Source organism: Nipponia nippon, unplaced genomic scaffold, assembly GCF_047370975.1.
Source record: "Nipponia nippon isolate SJK-2023a ecotype South Korea unplaced genomic scaffold, ASM4737097v1 scaffold_1, whole genome shotgun sequence".
Taxonomy (NCBI): Eukaryota; Metazoa; Chordata; class Aves; order Pelecaniformes; family Threskiornithidae; genus Nipponia; species Nipponia nippon.
In genome coordinates this window covers 80,915,047-80,940,448 of record NW_028262290.1, presented here as the reverse complement: position 1 = coordinate 80,940,448, position 25,402 = coordinate 80,915,047, and the positions used below count along the sequence as shown (strand labels likewise).

Here is a 25,402-nt window from a genome sequence, read left to right as displayed (position 1 = left end):
TACATGCAATTCTTTTCTGTTTGTAGTCATTTAAACTTCTCTATTCAGATATAGCCATTACCTTTTTTTTTTTTTTTTTTTTTGCTATTAAGACATGCTATTTCCATTGGAAATAAAGAATTAAAATTTATGCTTTGTACGCATATCTACTTCCCCACATAGAGACCTTTTTTTTTCAATTTATTGCTTCCTTTTATTTTAAAACCTGTTTGGTCTTTTTCATGAGAAAAGTAGATCATAGAAATCATAGAAAAAAAATAACTTGAATGAGCTCTCAGCAGGTCGTCTTTACCAACCCCCAGCTCAAAACAGGGCTTGATTCAGAGTTATATCAATTGTTCAAGGTATCATCCAGTTGAGCTTTGAAAATCCTCCTGGGTAGAGGTTTCAGAGTCTCTCTTTGCAACCCCTTCCTGTGCTTAACCTATGTCACTGTGAAGAATTATGTTCTATTGGAATATCTCTGATTTATTTTTTGTAAAATGTATTTGCTATTCACAGTGGAGGTTAGTGAATCACTTTATCAGCATGATCTTCTGCACATCCAGGAACTTGTCACGTTGAAGTCTTGAGAAGAAGTTATGATGATGTCTGGGAATGAGTACAGATGTAGAGGAAGTCCTTTGAGTGAGTGCATCACTTCCCACTGTACATTGACCTACCAAAAGTTCCAAGAGTTGGCTGGGGGCAGTAAATGGAATTAATATTATTTTAATTGTGTTTTTCTCTGGAAAGACCTTTCTGATTTTGATAGACTTATACTCCAAATTACATGAAGTGATTTTAGTCTTACCATAAACAACACCTGCAACACTTTCTGGTCTTCATCCACTGCTGCAACTCAGATTTTATCCTGTAAGTATTAAGGACATGCGGCTTTAAGTCATTTGACTCTTTTTGGGAGATGCTGTGTTTCACGCATGGGATGTTGTTCCTTGTTCCTGAAGAGTGAGCTTGGATCATGTCCATTTCATTGTTCTCATTAGGCAGCAGCCAGAGAGAGGAAGGAGGTGCTGTCTGCTTCAGTTTTTGTGTGTATTACAGACAAACATCTGCCAAGACGCTAATTCTGCTCTGCAAATAAGAGTGAAACTTCAGCAGGTTAGTAGGTTAGTTTTCTTGAATGTTAAACAGATATTAATGTCAATGGGCAGATGAAGATGTGATATGAATGAATTACTTCTGAATCATAGAGGGCTGCCATTTGGACATGAATCAAGATTGATGAGAGACAATAAGTTTTGCCTAGTCTTAAGGGAATGCAAAATGGAAAAGTGCTGCACATCACTTCCCACTCTCATGCTAAACAGTCTCCCAATAGAGTTGTAAAAGATGAAAACATCAATGTAGAGCAGTGTGAAAGAGTTACTGAGGCAGAGACCTTGCTAGGGAAGGTATAAGTGAGGCTTGCCCTTCTGTATTACCTGCAAACCTGCTACTCAAAGCTGAATTTTGTCCTTAAGTTTCTATTGGAAGTGATAGATACTGAATTTGATTGTAGTTATTCTTAAGAACATTATTTTTTTAACGTTTCATATTTTATTTTTTACATGCATTACTATTCCTTTGGGTTTGCTTGTTTAAGTAATAACTCATTATCTAGATAAACTATATATCTTATTAAGTAGATAACTCAGATAAAACGCTATTTAGATGAGTTTATGATTGTTGTTGCAGTTGCTATCTCCTTGACTGTGACTAAAATGACAATTTTACTTTTTGCAACAGGGCAAAGTAGTTGGTGCTGTTTTTGCTGTCTTCATGATGAACAAATGAGTCTACCCTGGAAGAGGTCATCACTCTTGTTGGGAGGACAGGTACTGCACTTATTTTTCTTTGCAGAAAAAGATTGTGACTGAGAAAATTGTACCTCAGCCTACTATGTAAAGCCAATAGCAGTGGAGCTCTGAGTCACAGAATTTTCTTTACTGTTTTTGTAAACTCTGTAATGGAGATGACACAACAAGTTTTCAGCTAATGGAGCTTTTATTGCTAGCACTGTTTTGGGCTCATTTCTCCCTTTGTAAATTGCTACCTCTGCCTCATTCAATGCCGGATTCTGCTCTTTGTGAAAATTCACCTCCAGAAATCCCGACAAATTTGTGGATCAGAATTCAGCTTTGGGTCTGCAGCACTAAAACACACTGGCTCTAGAAATTAAAGTGAATACATAATTTCTTTCAGATATCTGCAATCCTGAAAATACCGTTAAGGAAGAACTCAGCCTAGTGAAAGTAATTTTGTAGCTAATATTTTGCTTAGTTCTATAAGTCCTTGAGATTTACTCACATATAAAGTTACTGTAGAAATTGCCGTTCATTTGTATGGAAGAAATGACATTTTCTTAAAGTTTTTAGGGTTATGAAAAGATTTTCTTACATGAGAAAAAATGAAGTTTGGTGGGAATTTGATATTAATGTATATATGTTTAACTCGAGTTGAAACTTTTATATCAAGATACCCAAGTTAATAAACTGATAACACATCTCAAAAATTTTAGAAAGCTTTATATATTGTTATCTTAGAATCTTAGTATTTGATTCATATAGTGACTTTATTCAGAAGCAGATGTTAGGTTTTTCAATTTTTATCCTATAACTTAAGGATAAATACAGACACACTCAGGTAAATAAATATGAATGAACTTTTAAAGTAGATTGTTAAACTACATTTAATGTCTGAATAATACTTTTTTCATGTAGAATTAAAATGACCTCAGTATACTTAAAATTTGTGATTTGGGTTAACCTAAAATGAGGCCACTTTAATTATGAAAAAAGGTGTCTACAGAGGAAAGCCTAGTGCAGATTAACTAATCCTCTACAATATTTTCAGTTAATTGAATTAATTTTTTAGATTATAGTAGAGACAACTACCCTATTATGAAAGTCTTGTGCTTATGAAATATTGTTATTGAGTGGTGGTTCATTGGGTTGTTTTTAAATTTATGAAAGAAAAAATATATTTGCATATAAAATTAAAGGGCATAAAGATTCTTAATTCAAATTGTTGATGTATGAATTAAAAGAAGATTAGCTAAACAATTCCTCTCTGAATGGATGCTCTTAAGAAGAATTAAAAAGGTCTGAATTTTGTTGATACTAAATGACTTCAGATGTAAATAAACCTAAAGGCCATTTTAATTCTTAGTGTAAGTTCATAGATTCTATGATTCAAACAAGATTTTAATGCAGTTTAAAGGTAAGTGATATTATTTTTCCATGTAGCAGAAAAAAGTAGTTGAAGTGTTTGTTTTCCTGTATTTGGTTAAAAACTTACCAGGGCTATGTGATTACAACTTAAAAAAAAAAAAAATACAACCTCAGAATGGCAGCATTTTACATCACAATTTGCTCGTACTAGGAGCATTTATACACTGTCAGGTAGAGTATCAGGTTTTACAGTTTTATCTGTATGATGCCATACTAGAATATCCTGAAGAAAGGCAGTTGAACTTTTTCATGGGTGAACATGAATTGCCTGTAAATATTGTAATAATTTATTGTCATTGTGTCACTAACACAACAAATGTGTTAGTCTGAGCCAAGAGTCAGATTTTTCCTCTTTGAATTCAGTCATAGAAAATTTATGCTGCATTGCATCTTTATATGCCTTTAGAAATGGATTGCCAAAAATTGCTGGGAAAGCATCAGAATGAAACTGACCTCATTATTTCATAAAACTGTTGTAAAGGAGACAGTAGCTCCCTGTAGCATGGGCCTGATGCTGATAAATCCAGCAAAAGCTTCTGGAGCCTTATGCATGCCAACTGACTTAATAATGCTATCCTCATCATCAGTTGTCAAAGAGGTGACAGGTCCCAATAGACCTCTTGGTTGTAATGAGCTCTTGGCTAAAGTTTGATTTTCTGAATTGGGAGTATATCTGTGAAGCTTGCTGCTCCCATACTTAGAAACCTTTTCATTTCTTCTCTAAATGCATTTTCCCCTCCACAGCCATTTGTTCACAAGCCAACAAAGTCTTCTGGCTCAGTTCTTCCTTTCCCTGTTTTATTTCTGATCCACATCTCTTTCAGCATTTGTGCTGCCAGTCAGAGCTGGTTGTGCTGCCTCTACCATACATGGAGAAGCACAGCATGGTGACATCTGAGCTGGTGCCAAGCAAAGGATTGTGACACAGTATAGCCTGGGCAGGAGGCTGCTAGTACTAAATACCAGAAGATGCATCTTTACGCTGATGTGACTGTATTGCTTCTGGTTTGAGGTTTCAGAGTTTGGACTTTTCCACACTGCACTCAACTAAAGACATACTTTTCATTGTATCCTCTGCTAAGCTTACCCTGACTTTTTTTGAATAATGATGAATGCCCTATCATAGTCTATTTTGCCCAGAAGAAAAAAGGGATATTACAGCATGCTACACTAGCCAAAGTACAGTTTTGCAGGGATTGTTTGTTCACAGTTTGTTTCCTACTTAAGATCTGCCCCCAGTGAAGTCAAACATTCTAGGAAGAACACAAAATTGATGTTGCAAAATGATTAAATCAGTTATCTTTCCATGAATTTGGATCACTGATTTATGAATGTGACAAATGCTGAAGTTAAGTAATAAAATTCTGTGAAACTCTTAATAATATGTGGGAAGGAAATTATATATCTTCGTATGTCTCACCCTTTGAAAGGAAACATCTTTTTCTTTTCTCACTTTCTGAAGTCTCTCCTTTCATTCAGACAGAAGATAAATGTGTTACTGGGTTTTCCAAAACTTAATCATTCATTACATTTGTTGGACCTACGTGGCAATATTAAACACAGCAAGATTATTGCAGTTTCCTAGATAAAACAGGTTAATTCATTCCCTGAGGGGACTAATGAGGCTGTGCTTTTGGTATAATCATGTTAGTTTCCTGACTGTGTAAAGAAGCTACTAACAATTGGACAAATCCAATAATAGATCCTCTTAGAAAGCTGTATGATTCTGTAAAGTGCTAAATTTGTTAATTATCTGGTTAATTTCATGCTGGCACTCTGTGTTCAGAAAGTAACAACATTAGTTTACCTGGGTGAACTAGATTTCATTCATATCAGTACTGACTCCTGTTCAAAGGAATCTGTTGACACTGCTTAGTGACAAAGGAATTAACGCTGTATTTCTGTGGAAACTTTGGAACAATCCATTTGTTTCCATGGACTATTAAGTTATCTGTCTTTTTCTGATGAAGTAATCGAAGCCATAGCAGAAACTCATTAGTTCACACTGACAGGCCTAAGAAAATATATCCTAATTGGTTTTACCTTAGTTCCAGTATCATTTTACAAAGGTAATTGATATTTAGTAGTATTATATCAAAGTTCTCTAACATTTAAGTCTTTATGCATCTATGACAATCAGGCAAATTACATTTTTCTCCACAAGAACTAAATCCTGCAGAATACCAGGCCAAGGTTAGACATGCATCTGGTAAGTATTTTTCAGACTAACTAGATCTTTGTGTGCCTTGAGCACTTGGATGAAGAACTGGATTTAAAGTAGCCCTCAGTATTTTAAGTGCTAGATGTCTTTGAAGAGCACACCACAACATTTTTAATTCTATTAGTTTTGAATAAGATCATAGTTTTCATTTATTCACGTAACATAGTATAAAGAAATAAAATATCTTACCTTAAAACCAATGCTGTAGCACAACTCATTTCCTAAAGAGACATCTTGTACTAAATAACACAAAATAAACATTAAAATAAAATATATTCTGACCAAAACTCATCTGCCCTATAGCAAACAGATGATCACAGTTAATTTTTCTTATAAGGTACTCCTCAAAAGCAGAAGGATATTTTAGGATTTTAAATGAAGACAGAATTGCTGTCTAGGTTATGTTTTGTTATCCCTGTAACCTCAGTCCCTTGCTTCTGATGGCATTTTTTAAACTACAAGCATCAGTTTTAGTACTCCTGTAAATGCTGCTTTAATTTACATGGAAACAGATGGAAATATAATACTTTAAGAAGTCTTCCAGTCTTTAGAAAGAGAGGGGTATTTTAATCTGAACAACTGTAATCCTGCATAAACATACATGTAAATTAGAAAAAAAATCTCAAAAAGCCAACTAAAATAATATATCAAGCTTTAAGAAGCAAATTTTATAACACAGCTTTTCTTCCTCATAGGTTAAAGAACAATGAAAACAATTTGCTTTTAGGTCCCCTCACTCTGACTCACCTCTTAGCAAAGTACATCACTTAATATCACAAGATTTTCTAATAGTGAGTAAGTATTTATAAGCATTCTGCTGATATTACATACACCTTCATATTCTCATTCTAGACACACTTTGGTTGCAGAATTAAACACATTTCATAGGCTTACTATGTTCTTTCTCATTTCTCAAAGCGTAAATAAATAAGATAAGGTTTTGTTTCTTCTTTTCATTTTGTTTAGTAAAAGACTAGTTTGTTTCTAACTGGATTTATTAGTTTGAGAAGAAAGTTGTTGTACAATCTGAATTATAAATAGAAATACATGGAAATTTCAGGGAAGATAGTGTGAAAGCCTGAATAAAATAGTGCTCTACTTTTTTAAGGAGGTATAAAATGAAATGATTCTTAAGCAAATATCAAGAAACAGAACCATGAGAAAAGTATCTGTCTATACTTGCAAAAACCTCAGTTAATATACTCAGGAGAAAGTTGAAGAAAAACAAGGTACTTCTAAGACACTTGCTTTGCACATTTTACAAGGAAGGACTCTGTCAGAGCTGACTGATGAACTCTCTGGGTTCCCACTCCAGGTGGAGACAGAGCTTTACTTCTCTGACTGCGGTGTGGTGTGTACACACTGGAGGTGGAGTCTTTGAAACAGCTCAGGCTCATCAGTATGAATAGCAAACTGCTCTGTGAAGCCTTTCAAATACCATTGTTTTCCTTTTCTGCATTTTTGTGATCCATGGCTGTACCCTTCAGTATGAAATTCACTTTTGTTAAATTTTGTTTCTTGTGTGTCTCCAAACATAGAAGAATGTTTCCTTTTCTTAATCTGAAGGATGGTAACATAGTCTTATAAGTGTGCTCATATGTTTAACTTTAGTTATACCTAAGTAGTGCAATGTCCTTCTAGTTTCTTACTCTACTGTACTACTGTCCACTGCATCAAGATCTTCCATAGCAAACCATTTTCATTTGCATATTTATTCTTTTATAATCTTTCAATTTCTGACAGGTATATTTTTTTCCTGAATCTTCTATTCGAATATTTCATGTTTTGTATATATTATAAGAATTAAATTGAGTCCAGTGTATATGTCTGAATTTCAAATATAATGCAACTTATTGTTTGCTTCAGCATTTCTATGACTGAATACAATTACAGCCAACTAAATCTTCTGTTCATTTTAAATGACTTGGACAATTCTCATATTGATCAAGATAACAGTAACTTTACATTATAATCAGACTTATGAAAGTTGTTGCTCCTAGAAAACATTAAGCATATGATTAGCTTTTTTTCCTAATGGTTCATGTGTTTACATGGTTGTTCCCACAGTAAAATCCTAGATCCTTGGGGAAATGCTTGAGCGAATATCTTTGTGCCTGAAAACAGCAAATATTGTTATGAGACACGGATTACATTTGGAGATGTTAGACTCTGGTTCCACAATATTATTTCATGTTCTTTCTGCATTACTTGTGGTTAGTTTTCAAAGCAATAACAAGTTTAATGTAAAAAGATAGAAAAAAAGACCTGGAGGCATCTCAATTTTAACCTGCATATATTTTAATAAGTTATTTGATAATAAGTTTTCATTCTGATGTTAACCTCTTAGAATATTGCTTTTATAGTTGTATCTCATGATAGAGAAAAAAGCTTTTGAACCACTGCTTGGATTGTAACAGCAGATACATAAACAAAGTCAAATTGTAAATGGTCAGCACTATAAAATATGTCTTTGAGGTTGACGGTTCTAGAAAAGCTTCTTTAATCACTTAGTAAAGAGAAAAGCTGCATATTGATACCATAAAGAAAATAAGAGCAACAACTCTCTCCACACATGGTAAGCAGAGTAATATTTTGGAGAAATCTAACTAGGCTCTTTGCAATTCATTGCTAAAGGATAACAGAAGAATTTGGGTTTTTTTGAGATATCACAGTGGGTTTGAACTTGCCAGCTGACATTTTAATATGAAAAGGGATATTCCTTTTCCTACATGGATGAATTTATTCAACTTGCCATTGTAGTTCTATAACATAAATAACGCTTATTGTTTGTATGTATCTTAAATTACTTGCTTGTTTCACTATAGCAATAAACACTATCTGTTCCCAGAAAAAAAAAAAAAAAAAGGAAATCAGTATTTCAAGCTAAAAGTAACATCCAGACTTTAGGTACATAGCAGTTTAAGGGCTAAGAATGTCTGAATGTGGAACTACTGAGAGTGGTGACAACCATTATTGCAAGAACCAGGCAAATTAACAATACAAGATTCATATCCTCGTTTCCTGAGCAAAGTAAAATATGCTTCTCTAAGTATCCCAAGAAAATCTTTTCTTTTGGAAATTGATTATAGAAGTGTAAAGGTAAGAGCCTTGATGCTGAAATTTATTAACTAGAATTATGTGATTGTGTTAAAACAAAGTGTTCTAAATATGATTTGAAATTTGAAATTTGAAAGGTTTTCTTTTAGTCAAATGTAAGAATGTTGAGACCTGATTTTCTATAAGTCTATGGCAAACCTTCTGTAACTAGTCATAGATTTGATTACAAATTGCACATTTTTATTACCACTCCATATTCTCTGACATTTGCAAATGTATGGAATGTCATGGCTTCTGTTGTTTTTTAATCATTTGGGAAAAACAGTGATGTTAGTTAATAAAGTGGAAAGATACTTTGTGCTCAGTGAAAAACATTTTTTGGCTCACCGAAGATAATTGCTAGTCATGCTATCAGGATTTATTGACTTCAAGTCCACAAAAAATACAGGTTTGAAATATCTCTGCTGGGAATTATTTTAAAGGGGTATTATTGTTATTAAAAATTAAAAGATTTGATGGTATATTTTTATCATATTAAGAAAAAATTTTAATTTATAATACAGTCTGAGAACTGTACCCAAACAGCAAATAATAGAATTGCATTATTCAGACCTACTTAAGGCTATTCAATTGTGATAACACTGATTATTAGACCTGTCTGATCATTTTTCTATGGTAAAGTGCACATAGTAAAATATATTGCAGGAAATTTTTAATGTTTTGCAGAGAAAAAGACTACACAAAGGGACAGGTGGTTATATTTTGTTTTCAATTTTGAATTCAGTTGAAAGAAACATATTTTTATTAAAAAAGATAAAAAATATAAAAAGTGCATCCATCAGAATGTCCTATTATCCTGTAACAATGCTACATCAAATTGCCTTGAAGTTAAATGCAAAATAAGTATATTTGAAAAATGCTTCTAAAAATGGTTAACCTAAAGAGCTGCAACTATATGCACTCAAGCTGTTAGTATCTGAAGAAAAATGTTTCTCATTACAAGCATAATTTATCCAAAAGTTAGGATTCAAGCATTAAAAAAAAAAAAAAAAAAAAGGAGAAGATTTGGACTATGAGCAGAAATTACATGAATTGCAGAAAGGATTTTTTTTTTTTTTTTTTGCAAACAAATGTTGGAAAAACCCTGTAACAACCGCGAGAACAAAAATAACAGAATGGCTTTTACTGAAAGAACTATTATACTGTGGTATTAATCCGAGTCTTTCATACAGACTGGCTGATTGTAACAGCAAATTAAGTAGTATTTTCTGAGATTTATCAGTAATTGATGTAATATGTTTTGCCAGAGAAATGTTATCTTCTCTCTCAGTTGAGAAAATGAAGTCTTGGATGAAAAAGGTATATCTGGGGCCTCCAAGACCACAGGGTAACTATGGAAATAGAAGAATATTTCTGCTACCAGAACAAGTTGAAAGGCAAACCCTTGATTGTCCGCTTGATTGTTCCTTGACAGCAATGGAAACAGATTAAGAATATAATCTCTACATAAAAGTATACCATAGTCTTATGGTTTGAAGCCTGACTAAATATAATTTACATCTGATACTGACACTGTTAACTTTTGGATACAAAACTCGGTCCATTAGTTGAAGAAAAGATGAGAATGAACATTTGCTCTTAGCTAATTGCTGAGTTCATATACTGCATGATGCAACAATTTTTGATGCGGATAAGTCATCATTTGATCTTCCAGGTTCCACAGTAAATTTGTTTCCTAGCTTTACATTTTCTTTCATTTTGCTGAATTTTCATATTTACAGAACACACCTCATTTTGTCAGTCTTGCAAAAAAACAGATGTAGAATGGTGTTCTGCTATCTGCAATTCAAAGATCTTTATTTTTTAAAGTATAAGATTCTTAATTCTTTAAGAAAGAATGAAATTGAAAACTCTTGGAGAAACTATTTTATTAACTGAGCTCATTCTTTGCTGCACTATGAATAAAATGACTGAAAGCAAGTGATTCATTCTTTAGCCATAAAAGTGAATATTAGCCCTTATCAGAAAAAAATAATGCCAAAGTTGGGAAAAACAGGAAGGGTCTACTTTCATTGGCATGTGTTAGCTCCCAAATACTCTTGTTCTGAAGGTGTTTCTGTCAGTGAATTCACTGTTATTTTGTTAGCTAATTTTTTTTTTGGGGGGGGGGAGGAATTGAGTTACGGGAAATTCTAGGGGTTAGTGTCAAATAGAAACTTGAAAAGGCGCTGGTCCTGGACTGTCTGTGTGAGGAATAGCATAGAGATGCTATAAAGCAGGTGCATTTTCTTTAGGACCTTGTATTAGGAAACAGGCTAATATTCTATCTTTAGATCTAACTTATATCTCCTATTGTAAATATATATCAGCTTTTATGTCCATTCCTGTCCTAACTGGCCCTTTTGTAAGCAGACCTGCCTTTTATAAGCTACTCTGAATAGATTTAAGAAATCTCCTGATCTGTGATTTCCTTTAAGGTTCAACTTCAAATTTCATTTAAATTTTCCTGTACAAGTAAAGAATATTAGTTAATTTACAAATAGAAGTATGCACATTTTCAAGTTGATAGCGAATATTTGAAATAATATGTTGAGACATGTTCAGTAATGAGTAGGAAAAGGACAAGAAAACATGCCGTGTAAAGGGAAATTATGTATCTCTCTCAAACACTTAAAAATAAAACTACCAGTAGGTACATACAAGCCCTTTTTTACATCAGTGTTGCACACAGCGGGACTTTAACTGGGACGCAGAAGAATCTGTCGTATCTTAGGCTATAACTAAAAAAACAATAGCTTTCTCTTTAAAAAGACGAGAATTGTAGGTAATGTTTGTGCTTCCCTTTGCTACTCTGTTTCAAGTGTCGTGATTTCAAAAGGGCAGAACTCTACTGTTTAAGAGAACATACCAGACATTGCTCTGGCCATGCATTTGTGCTCAGTGGTCCTTACGACTCAATAAAATTATGCATTGAAACCACCTAGAAAAGAACGACAAGCACTTGAAATTACAAAAATAACCCAAAAAACCAAAAAAAAAAACAACAAAAAAAAGAAAAAGTCAGGGATACGTGCTCTTGAAAAGCTGGTTATTGAAAACTGTCTTCACCAGCTGCCTCATGTAGCTGTATTTGCCCTTACTGGTACCCTTCAAGCATGGAGGCATGCTAAAACTCTCAAATTCAAGAGGCATATGCTTCAAAAAGCACATAACTCTGAAAGAGTAGCAATTTTTGTCTTCTCACTTTCTTTAAAAGGAGCTGATTAGACTGTTTATTTGTCATACTTCAGATAGAGCTCAGCATCAGCATTGACTATTGACTGCCTGTAAAGGCAAGCTGTAGGAAGAGACGCATTTTCCTTTTTTCTGTGACAACCTGGTACTTAACTTTATGTAGCAAATCTTTATTGGGTAGAAATCAGCATGGTCTCATTACAATCTGCTGAATCGTACTCCTTTACAGCAATTAAAGCTCTGAGACCATACCTCAGATTTTTTTTTTTTTTTGGTCTTTCTGTCTTTAAATGCAGTTTCTTTTTTATTAATATTTTCTTTCAGGTGCAAAGTGCACCACTCCACAATCAGTTTTCTTTTAAAACTTTAGCTTCATTTCAGTTTTTATGGCTTGCTAGAAACATATTTATTACATAGTATAAATGAAATAGCATCTCTAGGATTTCTCTTCCTCCAAATTTTAAATGTAGCAATAAAGCAAGTTTCTTATAGTGTGGTTACACATTTGTATGTCTACTACATAAAATTCTATTACATTCCCAAGATGTGATGTACACATATTTTCCTCTTAACAGTAATCTACCTTTCTGTTACTATAGTCCTTGTTGCAGTCACTTGTCTATTTTTTTTTTTGTACATCACCAATACCAAAGCTAAGAAAGTGTGTAAGTTAAAATAAGTAAGCAGCATATTAATTTGCCATAGCTGTCTCATGTTGTTCAGCAATTTGGTGAGCAATCAGCTACATGACAGTAAAACTCTAAGCACCTCTACATGCATGTGACAGTTGTTTGATTGAAATTTTTAAGACTGAGGACAGCACCTTAAAATCAGTTCTCTACTGTGCTCAGATTTTAAGGTTGTTTAGAAGAGTGGATAAACACTCTAGATGCAATATCACAGTAAGTGTTTAGTAATCACCATAACAACAAGATGCTCAAGTTAACCAATACATGTTTTTAACTGCTGGAGCTCATTTATTCCAAATTCTCTAGTTATACCTACTTTTAGGAGGCTAGTAAAGATTGAATTTTTTCCTCTGAATTTTGTCTAGCTATATTCTCATTAATAACTGATTCTCAGCCTTGGAAGTTGTTGATAGAAACTCCTATTCTTACATCTTAAGAAGAATAATTTCCACTGCTGAGTTTTGTGCACATACCTATAGGCTGGATGGTTTTTCTTTTCCAATCATATAACCTTTAAAACATAGATCAAGTTATACGATTAAAATAGATTACGTGGATATGTACAGAAATGGAAAAAAAACCCAAACAAATCAACACCTGCAGGACGTCTAATTTACTTATCTTTTTGCTGACATCTATCTCCATTTCCATGTCCAATGCAGAAGGAGAATACGCATGGTGTGTGACTAACCATTTACTCTTAATGCAGAGATGGTTCTAACAACTTTTAATTCACAATGTAAGGATAACTGTAGGAAAAAATATTATCCTCTACCATTTGACTTGACTGAGTTCAGAAGACAACCGAGAACTAAGTTTCTTCAACACATTTTGAGTGAAAAAGACAGAATTAATATCACTTAACTTTCAATGCTGAATATATCTCTGTCTGCCTGTCTCTCTATCTGTTTTATTTATCACTACTGTTGTATTCTTAAATATTCTGGACAAAAGATTAGTTACATAAGGAAGAAGAGGGACAGTGGACCCACATAAAGTCATTGGTCACATGGTAATAAATACCCTTATGACTGATGGGCATTAATTCTAGAAGGCAGAAGAAAACTTATATAATGGCATGCCAGTATAGTAGCTAGTAATCTTGGTATATCTTGGTATTGTGTACATTTGGAATGGGAAAGGCGTTGTACCGCTATTGTTGTATTATGCTCCTACTAGAAGAAAGCAATAAGGGTTGAAGTATTGTTCCATTCAGAACTGAGCTCCCATTCCTGAGCACTTTGATTTCATGTGCCTAGTGTGACAAATAAAAATGTGATTTTTTTTTTTTTTGAGATAGGAGATATTGAGTGGGATTTTACAAAACTAGTCAACAAACACATGATATCTGAAAAAGTCTTGGAAAATAATATGACCAAGACGGCTGTCCTGTTGTCTATAGAGAGAGTTCATAAGCATTGTGCCAGTAAAATATAATCTTAAGACATGTGAAAAAAAGCATAGTAACTGTATCTGTACTTTTACCTGTGATTTTCGTTAAGATTCAAACTCCGTAACTATATTGGTTGATCCATACTTTAATTACTATCCATTGCAATAGTTAAGTAGATTTGAGCATGCTGGTAAATAAACTTAATTGATTTTGCAGTTTTGAACCCAGAGAAAAAGCACTGCAACAATGTTAGTCTATTCAGTTTCTTGTGAATGCAATCAGGGAGCAATACTAAGTTTTCACACCATGCTTCATGTCCTTTTCCTCAGCCATTTTCACACATCTGAAATAATTTAATATTGAAATACTAATGATGCAAGAGAAATAAGTATTCTCTTCACATTCATGAACTTAAACTAGTCCCATTGATTAAATTAATGCTGATAGATGTTTCTGACAATCGGGGCAAAAGTGCAAATATTTGTCTTTCTTACGGTATTATTCCCTTTTAAAATTTCCTTTTATTACAATATTACCACAATACAAAGTCCTTCTTAAATATATCTTTATGTATTATCTGCAGTAGATTGCAATACTATGACCCCAAATGGAAGTTAAGTATGCAGATTTAAAAAATAAAGTCTGTTAAACAGAGTGTTTATGTCAAATTGTTCTACATAGAGTAAAATGGAATTTATTTTCCCAGACATTGCAAAATGTCAATGTTTTAAAAATTGATATTTAAGCATTTATGTTTCATACTTTTGTATATAAGGTGAATAAATGAGTTGTAGAATACAGCACGTGGAAAATTACTTTTCTTTAGCAACACAACTCTAAAGTAAAAATCCAGGCTTTTTTAAATTATTCTTTTTCAAGTTACCTTAATTACTCAGAACATTAGAATAAAAATAAAATAAACTCTATTGCAATGTAGTGTTTTTTAATATTTTAATTTATATGTATTTTAAAAAATATTGTTACATTTACACTACCACTACAAAGATGGAGAAGTACATTCAGAGTAACTCAAAATTAATCAAGGAAATTCTATGATGAATCTTTCTCATATAGCATGAGATTGTACTTTTTGAAGCAGGAGGTCCTTTATAGTCCTTTATTTCTAACAAGCCTTTGAAATGACTGAGTGCTCAGTCATCTTATTTTGACAATTTTGCAGGTGATTTCATAAGGTTAAAATGTTGACCTTTAATTGATGTCAACACTTCCAGTTATTGGTAGAAGGTCACAAATTGTTCACTACCAACGTTTCTTCCTTGGCTTATACAGCTGAAGCTAGGAAATTGCGTGGTTTGCCAATTAAAGGTGTTAATACGACAGAAAAAAATGAACAGAACAAAGACACTCTACATGTGATTACAGGTGGTAGATAACACTGCCTGCAAATAAGGCTCTGCAATGCTTCCAAGTGCAGCTGAAATGGCTTGCAGTTTTAAGACTAAGTGTAGAAAAAAATTTGTTTGTTCTCCTACTGTGAAAAGTGATGTCTTTTTTTCTGTACCGTTGCGGTCCAAGGAGAAAACTGAAATCTTGCCAGGAGCTGGCCTTTGCATCTTTTGCTAACCTTGTTAAAGTCCAATCATCATTAATCAAATCTTCAATTATAAGCAGAGTGCAGATCACCGTCCTGAATGACTTCCTGGACTTCAGCAGTTTAAATCTCAGATGGCTGTGTCCATACTGACCCCATGCCAGCTTTTCTCAGCTCACAGTGCTAAAAAGTCAAAAAACCCGAATGTTCTCCACTGCTCTACAAGGCCATAGCAGGAAAACAGCATTTCCCTCCAGTGTCTGCTCTGGACAGGAAAACGAGCAAGTGCTGAACCTCAGATCGGTGTTCCCAATTACCCAGGTGCCAGATACTTCAGGTAAAAGTGAGTCAGTGTTTCCCAACCTGTGACAGTGACTAAAGTGGCAAAAGGTCCTAAAATGACTGGAACATTTAGGCACAAAGAAAAAAAAATAAACAAAACTTCTATACATATTCCCATGCACACAACTAAGGACTTCAAAAAATGGAAAGAAAATGAAAGGAAAACTGAAAGGGGAACCTAATTTTATTTGGTTGTAAATGAAAGCTTTTTTAGCAACACCACACAAGATGGCTCTTGTCCCCACCCCATACACTCTTTGAAAGGGATTAAAAGGGTTGGGATAAAAAAAGACAAAAAAAAAAAAAAGAGTTAAAAAAGAGCTAAAAAAGAAGGAAAGCAAAATGCCATAAGGCAATCCTTCCTGATATCCTAGCAACTGGCACAGCAAAACCGCCTAATTCAAAGCTTGCACTAGGCCTGAAGCTTACAGCAGAATGTGGCAATGACTGGGACACAGGGAGGGAGGCAAGGGGTTGAGAAGTGTTGCAGTGTCCAGCATGGGAAAGGAGGAGGGGGACTAGCCACCTTGGGACAGATGGCATGCAAGAACTTGAGTGGTCAGAAGGAGAGAAGGAGTTTCTCTCAAAAGAAGGCTGCGTTGATGGGTCCACATCATGTTTACAAGTGAATCGAACAGCAATGTCTTTCATAGCTTCCCTATTCTTCATCCTCCTCAGCTGTCACCAGCATAAAAATGTCCTCAGTACCCACTTCGGAGCTGCCACAGAGCCCTGTGGACTTTTGTAAGCTTTATGTTAGAAATCTAGGCTGTTTATTCTCATGCTTCATGGTCAGCTATTCCTTCTGTTCAGCTATTCTCATTAAAGCCGTAGGTTTTCAAGCAAAGTGCTATTGCAAGGGGGTTCTGAGCCTTGTTTTTCTGCTGCTAGCAAATGGCTGTGAATTGATTGTGGAGGTGCTTCCTCGGCAAGATGGCCTGGAGGGCAGCACCTCTGAAGCCAGGAATGTGAGTGTGACCTCTCAGGGTGCTTTCCTCAAGACACGTGGGTTATAGGGAACAGCATATGTTGACGCAAATGAGGGCATCCATGTCTCCCACAGGAAGTGCGTGCAAGTGGCAAAACCACAGTCCCAAAAGTGGGGAACTAACCCTTGCCTGTGAGGGGAGGGAGGTTTGCCATCACTGTGTGTGTGTGTGAGATTAGAACTTTCTGAGAATAATTATAGAAGTGTGCTTAGCAATTTGCAGGTATTTATTAACAGTTTGCAAGTCCCTAGGACCATGGTTTCTCTGTTGCATTGTTGATGTTGATCCTGATCCACTGACTGTAGGTTAACTATGTATCATTAAGAAATCAATAAAACAATTCACTCCTGATTTGTTTAAACTACATGAACTGAACAGTTTTCCCATGATTAGAATTTCCTATGTGTCTTTACCATTGGTCCAATAGTCAGATAACAACTTAGTTTGCACAGTAGCAAGGGTGAATATTCCTAGAAAATCACATGGCTTTGATACTAGATATTCTGATGCCAATTCATGGTATTTCTTTTTGTCAGACAGCTTTTGCTAAAACATGGGAAATACCACAACAATAAGCATCTTAAAAGAACATTAATCAAAATTGCAAAGTCAAACACTCAAAATGTAACATATGAAAAACCAGCATGAGATAATACATTTTAAATATTAAAATGCTAATGATAAAGACTTAAATAAGTAACATATAGGTAATTATTTTCAGTACTTTCTATCGTAAGGAGGATGACTTTACCACTTACCAGTATTCTTCTTATGGGAAGAATTCCATTTCCTTATGGGTATTAACTAGCATTTTTAAAACTTCTACCATAACATGGAATAAAAATTCCATCTGAATAATGGATATACTCAACCAGAAGAATATTTGATAAAAGTCTGGTCAGCTCAGCGACAAATGTATATACTTGAATATGATCAGTTTTTGCAGCTACCTAAATTAAGGCAACATCAGTTAGAGACTTTTCCAAAATCATAGATGACAGAAATGGAAATAAAAGAGAAGAATTAAGACTCATCTTTTTTCAATAATGTTTCCATTATACTTCCAAAATATTAAGAACAAATATACTGCTCTGTTTTTCAAATAAATTTCCATGTAAGGAGCAGTAAATCAATTTTATGCCCTTTATGGGGCTGCAGATGTCCTAAAGAATCTGTAGAGATTTGGTAGAACAGTTAAACATTTTTCACATGCTGAACAGACTTCATGTATCTCAGCTTCTAGATAACGTATTTCAAGAACAAAGAAATTTGGCATTCCTTTTTCTGACCTGTTTATAGAATCCTCAAACTCTGTTTCTGTTCATTCTTTTTTTGTAAGTTTTTTGTTTAATTGTAATGTCTTTTTTCCTATGTCCATGTTGAACAAGGAGAAAGGGAATAGGAAAAAATATTTCCTCTTACTGGCATGTGTGGTGGTGCTTCCCCCCCCCCGCGCCATTCCTGGACCACTTTACAATCTCAGGAATTCCTGTCAAGAATTGGGCTTTGTGCAATGAGTTTGGAGGTTAAGTGTCCCTTGACTGTGCGAGTAACTTTTGCATAGCTAAGGTGGGAGTAGCACTGACCATACCAGGAATAAACAGTCGCTCCCTGACAGCCTTGGAACATATCTTATCCGGGTCGTAACTTGGGTGGCTGGCTGGGGTTCTGCCTCTTTCTCCTCCTGTTCCCATGGTGGCCGTGGCTCATCATCAGCCCTTACTAAACGAGCTGATTTTCTTGTGTATTTTTTCTTCTGTATAGGGGCAACTGGTACTGGCACAGGTTGGTTCTCTGGCATAGCTGCAGCGTCTATTGCAGGGGCTGGTGCAGCTGCAGCGTCTGTTGTTTTGTCGTAGATCCAGAGACCTTCTCTTCCACCTGAGGGTTCTGAATAGTGTTGAATAGGGCTCGGTAGGCATGGGCCAGGCCCCAGCACATTGCAGTGATTTGTGTCTCTCTGGAGTTGCCAGGGTGACAACATACTTTTTCCAAATACTTTACTAGTTTTTCAGGATTCTGCACTTGTTCAGGGGCAAAGTTCCAAAACATTGGAGGTGCCCACTGTCCTAGGTACTTACCCATACTATCCCATACACCCTGCCACTCTTAAGTATCCAGCCTTGGAGCAGATCTCTGGATGATATTCTTAAACTGCTTATTAACCTTAGACAAAACTGAAACAATATTCCCAAGAACTACCAATAGATATATCTTAACTACGCAAGGATGTTCAAGATACTGAAAAGTTGTTGTAATGAAGGAGGAAACATCATAGAAGAAAGCAACAAAGGTGCCATTCTGTATTTCCTCCATAAAAACCTCTCAGAGGAAGAGGTATAATTGCTAATTGTCTCCATGAGGTGGTACCTGAAGTACAGTAATGGCTTCACTACAGAACCCAAATACCAGATAATGCTCAAGGTCAGTGTTTTAATAACAAATCTTCCAGGCAAAACATCACTAATCACTGCAGAGCACAGCAAACTGCAAAACCCAACACCAATCTTTAACACACACTGCAAAAACAAAAGCATGGTGCAGATCAGGTAGACTAATACTGAGGACAGATGAATCAATATTATGACTGGCAACTGTTAACAGATACAAATTCCTTAATACACTCTGGTTAATTTGTTATTATCTCAAACCCTTCATACCCCACGTTGGGCGCCAAAAAGGACTGTTGTTGTTTAACCCCAGCCAGCAACTAAGCACCACACAGCCACTCACTCACTCCCCCAGCTCCAGTGGGATGGGAGAGAGAATCGGAAGGGTAAAAGGGAGAAAACTTGTGGGTTGAGATAAGAACAGTTTAATAATTGAAGTAAAATAAAATAGAATAGTAGTAATAGTAGCAATAATAATAATATAATACAATAATAATATACTGTCCTGGTTTCAGCTGGGATAGAGTTAATTTTCTTCTTAGTAGCTGGTATAGTGCTGTGTTTTGGATTTAGTATGAGAATAATGTTGATAACACACTGATGTTTTAGTTGTTGCTAAGTAGTGCTTACACCAGTCAAGGACTTTTCAGCTTCCCATGCTCTGCATGGCGTACAAGAAGCTGGGAGGGGGCACAGCCAGGGGGGCTGACCCAGATTGGCCACAGGGCTATTCCACACCGTATGACGTCATGCTCAGTATATAACTGGGGCGAGTTGGCCGGGGGGGGAAGGGATTGCTGCTCGGGAACAGGCTGGGCATCAGTCAGGGGATGGTGAGCAATTGTGTCGTATATCACTTGCTTTGTACATTATTATTGTATTATATTATTATTATTATTATTACTGCTACTACTACTATCATTCTATTTTATTTTACTTCAATTATTAAACTGTTCTTATCTCAACCCAGGAGTTGTCTGACTTTCACCCTTCCAATTCTCTCCCCCACCCGACTGGGGGGGAGTGAGTGAGCGGCTGTGTGGTTCATAGTTGCTGGCTGGGGTTAAACCACAACATATACAAAGCAAGTGATACACTGTACAATTGCTCACCACCTGCTGACAGATGCTCAGCACATCCCTGAGCAGCGATCGCTGCTCCCCGGCCAACTCCCCCCAGTTTATATACTGAGCATGACGTCACAGGGCATAGCCCTTTGGCCAGTCTGGGTCAGCTGTCCTGGCTGTGCCCCCTCCCAGCTTCTTGTGTACCTGGCAGAGCATGGGAAGCTGAAAAGTCCTTGACTAGTGTGAGCACTACTTAGCCACAACTAAACCATCAATGTGTTATCAACATTATTCTCATCCTAAATCCAAAACACAGCACTATACCAGCTACTAGGAAGAAAATTAACTATCCCAGCAGAAACCAGGACAATCTGTACAGGTGGATCTGTACCAGCAGTACCGGAATTCTTGAGAACTCCAGTAATTACCAACGTGGACTGTGATGACAGGATGGAAATCTACTGATGCCTGAAGTCAATCATCTCACGACCATATAAAACAGCAGTACCACGGGAAACCCTTTGAGCTCTCCTGGACCGCAGCAGGCTGTGCCAGTATCTCCCTCTGAGTGGGACACTTCTCAGAGTTTGCAGACTCCTAAGTTTGCAAAGTACAGAGGCCTGGCAATGGGACCTGGACTGAACTCCAGGGCCCCTTCTCTACTTGAGGCTCAACCTTCACCTGTTGAGACAATCATTGGAAGTATTTCACTGAACTCGAGGGAAATTTTTAACAGTACCTTTATGTGCATATTGTGTGTGTGAATTGATTCAAATATTATAGTAAATCCTATCTAATCACTTGGTAGATGCTAAATTAACCAATATTTAATTGTTGCTAAATTCCTGCGATTCTCTCTTTAACAGTGAATAGACCTTAAACTGCTGCTAACTATTTTCTTTCTTTTCTTTATGTATATTCCATTCATTTAATAAGTAACTGAGTGAACCTTGCCATTGAACTTTGTTAAACCACACTTTTATAAATTTCTATTAAAATCACTTTTTTGCAAATATCTTTAATGGTGTTTCTTTAAGCAATCTAACCACTCATTTGTGACAGGCATTTGAACCAAACCAGTCTTCTTCAAACACTAACTGTCATGTCCAAAAGCACTATCTCCAAAAATCCTGTCTGCTTTTTTAGCATGCCCAGAACTCCACTCCTCTTTGTATTTACTTTGCTCATGGAGCCTCGGACAAACCATTCCTCTTCAGGAATCAGGGTCTGAATCTTGCTTCCAAATGAAAATAATTTCATTTAATGAAGAAACAAGAGATATTTTTGCCAATGCTGCCTACAGAATATAACTACTTTTTTTTTTTTTTTTAATTTCTGTGGCTTATATAGGAATGCCCCACAGCTTCTTACACTTGTCTAATGAAAGTGTGACTTTCTCACCATCTTTCTTTATTGTACAGCCTTCTTGCAATATGCTGATGAACACGATCAACATGAGTGCATGATCAATAGGAGGGCTGATGAAGATATTCTCAATAAACTATTCTTATTAAGTCCAAGAATCTGCTGCTTAATAATGAAAATCTACAGACTATGGAAATGTAGGGTTGTTTATATAATAAAATAAATCAGAGGTTTAAGAGCCTATAATATTTGTTCTAATTTCTTGAGAGTAATAAAAGGAAAAAGTACAGTAATAAACCAAGCATATGATGATTAAGCAACTTTGGACTGAACAAGTTCTCTTTGTAATAACTTACATTATTCACATTTTGCTTTGCAGCTTATTTATTTGAGTTTTTATGACACTGCATAATCACGTAGGAGAAATTGAATCACTGGATCCACTCACACGAAATCTAAGCTCAAGTACAAATATAATTACATAACTGGCTGTTGTAATTATATGGTCATTATCTCAAGAAGAAAATATTATAAAACTTTAATAACTTTGATTCATTCAAAAACATTTAAGTAAACAGATTATGTGAGATACTCATACAGAATTCACATATCCCACAGAAATGTTGTTCTCACAATTTGACAGCAAGTACAGAAAACAAATGTAAATCTGTCATAATTCTGATTAAAAACATCCATTTTACTTGCTGCCAGATACTTCAGGTAAAAGTGCAAAAATAAGATGTTGATATTACTAGCATTAATATCGATTTATCTCCACTGCAGCTCTTTCTGCTCTTCCATCTCATACCACTATACAGTGACACTTCTGTTTTCTTTTCAGGAAAAGAGCTGGAGAGCCTAGCTGTTATTTTACTACTGAAATAGCTAAATTTAAGTTTTGAAGAATTAAATTAGGACCATGAAATTGTTGGTCCTCCTTTTCCAGGAAATAACAAATTATATAAAATGAAACTTCAGTTCTTCCTTGTACTTTTGAAGCATAGGTTTATTTTCATTAATTATCCAAAACTTATTTCTGAAGTCAGTCACTGCTTCTCTTGTCTCTATCTCTATTATGAAAATATGAAATTCATAGAATGATCATGAACATTGAACTGTCAAAGGTGTGTTCTAAGACATGTCACTAAAAATTCACACAATAATCTTGTGTTTCCTTTGAAAAATATTTTCCCTGTGAGTTCCTCTTAGTTGTATTAAAGAGTTCTTTTTTCAGCTACATAAAAACCTTCCCCTCCATTCTGTACTATGCAAGTGGAAACATGACTTAGCAGAGGTATTTCTAACACACATTATTTTATTTTTACTTAAGAGCTTTGAGTCTTGAAAATAACTTGAGTTCTGAGACATCTTCACTCATCTGCATTAGCCCTTTCGTGACTCTATACAGGCAGAAACCTAGTTCATAAAAAGATGAAGTGATGCAGCAAAAACTTTAAAAGGAGCTTCATGGGGAATATAACTCAGATTCCTGCAAGTCTCAGTCAGTGCAAGCACAGAGTAATATTTTCAGCATGTATTCATAACAAGTGGAAAATAATGCCTCTAAAGATTTCCTAAAATGAAGCATCATTTACCTTCCCCATTATTTTGAATATTTACATTGTGAGAGGCATTGCTAGAAAGCTCCTCTTCATATCTTTGAAGATTATTTTCTTTTCACTGTTTTTAACAACTTACATCACTTGCTTTGTTTCACCTACACTATGTTATTTTTATATACATATCTCATTCATTATTATCAGACAAGAAAACCTTAAAAACTATTTTTAAAATAAAAGAAAAATAGTATTTCATAATGCTAATTGGACATTTGTATAACTTTAACTTGTAAAGACATGAAAACCCGTTGTCTCCAGTGAATTCAAGAACTTCTTACTGAATGCTTTCATAACAGCAGATTTACTATTTCTATTGGGATTTACATAACTGTTTGGTATAATTATCTGCTTTCTTTTTGTGATGTTCTATAAAGGAAATAAAACATCTTTTATCTTTGAAGGCAAAGAACAAGTAGGCAAAGCATTATTTCACTCATTTTAAACTCCAAAAGTAAAGATAAAAAGCTATTAGACAAAATTCTAATCAATTGCCACATTTCATAATTGAAAAATGAAGATGCAGAGGAAGGGAGATTCTGTTCCCAATTACCGTGTTCTGGATTACTTTCTATTTTGCAATATTAATTTTCAATCACAAATAAACAATATTATTTAAACATGTCTCGCTACTAAAATAATTGGCAAAGAATTAACATTTCTTTTAGACAATAACAATTGAAATGCTAAACATTGGTTTACATACCAACAGAAATAAGTTATATAACAAGCAAAATGGCACAATGGAAAACACTTTTTTGCTGCCACAACTTCTACCAGTTTTCAGAAGAGCAATAAAACTAAAAAACACAGATCTGCTTCTGAGGTATGTCTTCTTTGAAAAGAACCCTTGATGATTAAAAACAATACAGAGAAATTTTATGTGATACATGACCTCCATTTTTTTTTTTTCAGAGAAATTTAGGTATGGATATGTAAATCCATGGTAAATGGTAAAATTGCATGTGGCAAATACAGGTACCAAACAATGTAGTAATTTTTATTCCTATTCTCAGCTATAATGGGTTACAACTGGGACAAAACATTTCACATGTAAATTAAGTCAGATCCATCAAATGAAAGAATTTGACCTTGTACAGTTGTGATAATCAGATAACCCTTATGGCAGAAGATGTCTGACATTTATTGCACTGATTAATATTCTGTATCTTAAAGGAAGTCAAACTACAGAGCATCATGAGCACAATAATCCCTAAATTTAAAATGAAAATTGTTTCATTGGACAATTCCTAAACAAAAATCTGTGAGAACTAGTGGTCTATTCTCAACAAGCATTGAAACCAGCTAAAAGTCGTTGATACTCCTTCAGTGAGTTATGAGAAATGAGTTGTCTCTGTTGCTTTTTAATTAATGTATACAGGTGTAAAGAAAGGCATTAAAATTTGAATTAAGATTTGGGGAGGGGGGACAATTTTCTTTCAAACAGAATTTGTTAGGATACAATTTCCGCCTCCCCATGTCAGAGCAAAGCAAGTTTCTTTAAAATGAAGAGCAGCTTACATGTCATCACCAAAAAGCCAATTGTGCTTGTCAAAAACAGATATTGAAGTATAAGTGCTTGACACAAGATATAATTTTAAATGCAAGTGACCTGTAGAGAGGATTAAAAGTGCCTTCTAATTTTCTGTTAGGTATAAATTCCACACCACATTTCATCATTACTGTAATGGTAGATGTTAAATGCTTAAAAATCATAAATAAATTATTTGCCTTCCTTCTTAGTCTTTGAAGGAGAAATATCACCTACTTAGAAGAAGCAGGGAACAGGAGGGTGATGTATGGGTGTTGTGGCCTAACCCTAGTCGGCAACTAAGCACCACACAGCTGCTCACTCCCTCCCCTCGCAGTGGGAAGGCAGGAGAGCATTGCAAGAGTAAAAGTGAGAAAATGCATGGGTTTAGATAAAGACAGCTTAATAGGGGAAAGCAAAAGCCTTGCATGCAAGCAAAGCAAAACAAGAAATTCATTCACTGCTTCCCATGGGCAGGCAGGTGTTCAGCCATCCCCAGGAAAGCAGGGCTCCATCACACGTAACCGTTACTTGGGAAGACAAACACCATCACTCTGAACGTACGTACCCCCTTCCTTCTTCTTCCCCCAGGTTAATATGCTGAGCATGACATCATCTGGTATGGAATATCCCTTTGGTCAGTTGGGGTCAGCTGTCCCAGCTGTGTCCCCTTCCAACTTCTTGTGCACCCCCAGCCTACTCGCTGGTGGGGTGATCTGAGAAGCAGAAAAGGCCTTGACTCTG

At 35.3% G+C, this 25,402-nt stretch overlaps 1 long non-coding RNA gene across 1 annotated transcript; it reads right to left on the bottom strand.

Annotated features, from left to right (window-relative positions):
* Positions 1-548: 548 nt before the first annotated feature.
* On the bottom strand, positions 549-25,402 carry LOC148057438 (uncharacterized). The gene is made up of 4 exons (XR_015699766.1): positions 25,227-25,402; positions 5,623-5,672; positions 794-1,074; positions 549-681 (listed from the first exon to the last, which is right to left on the bottom strand). It is a non-coding gene; the product is annotated as an uncharacterized LOC148057438 (long non-coding RNA).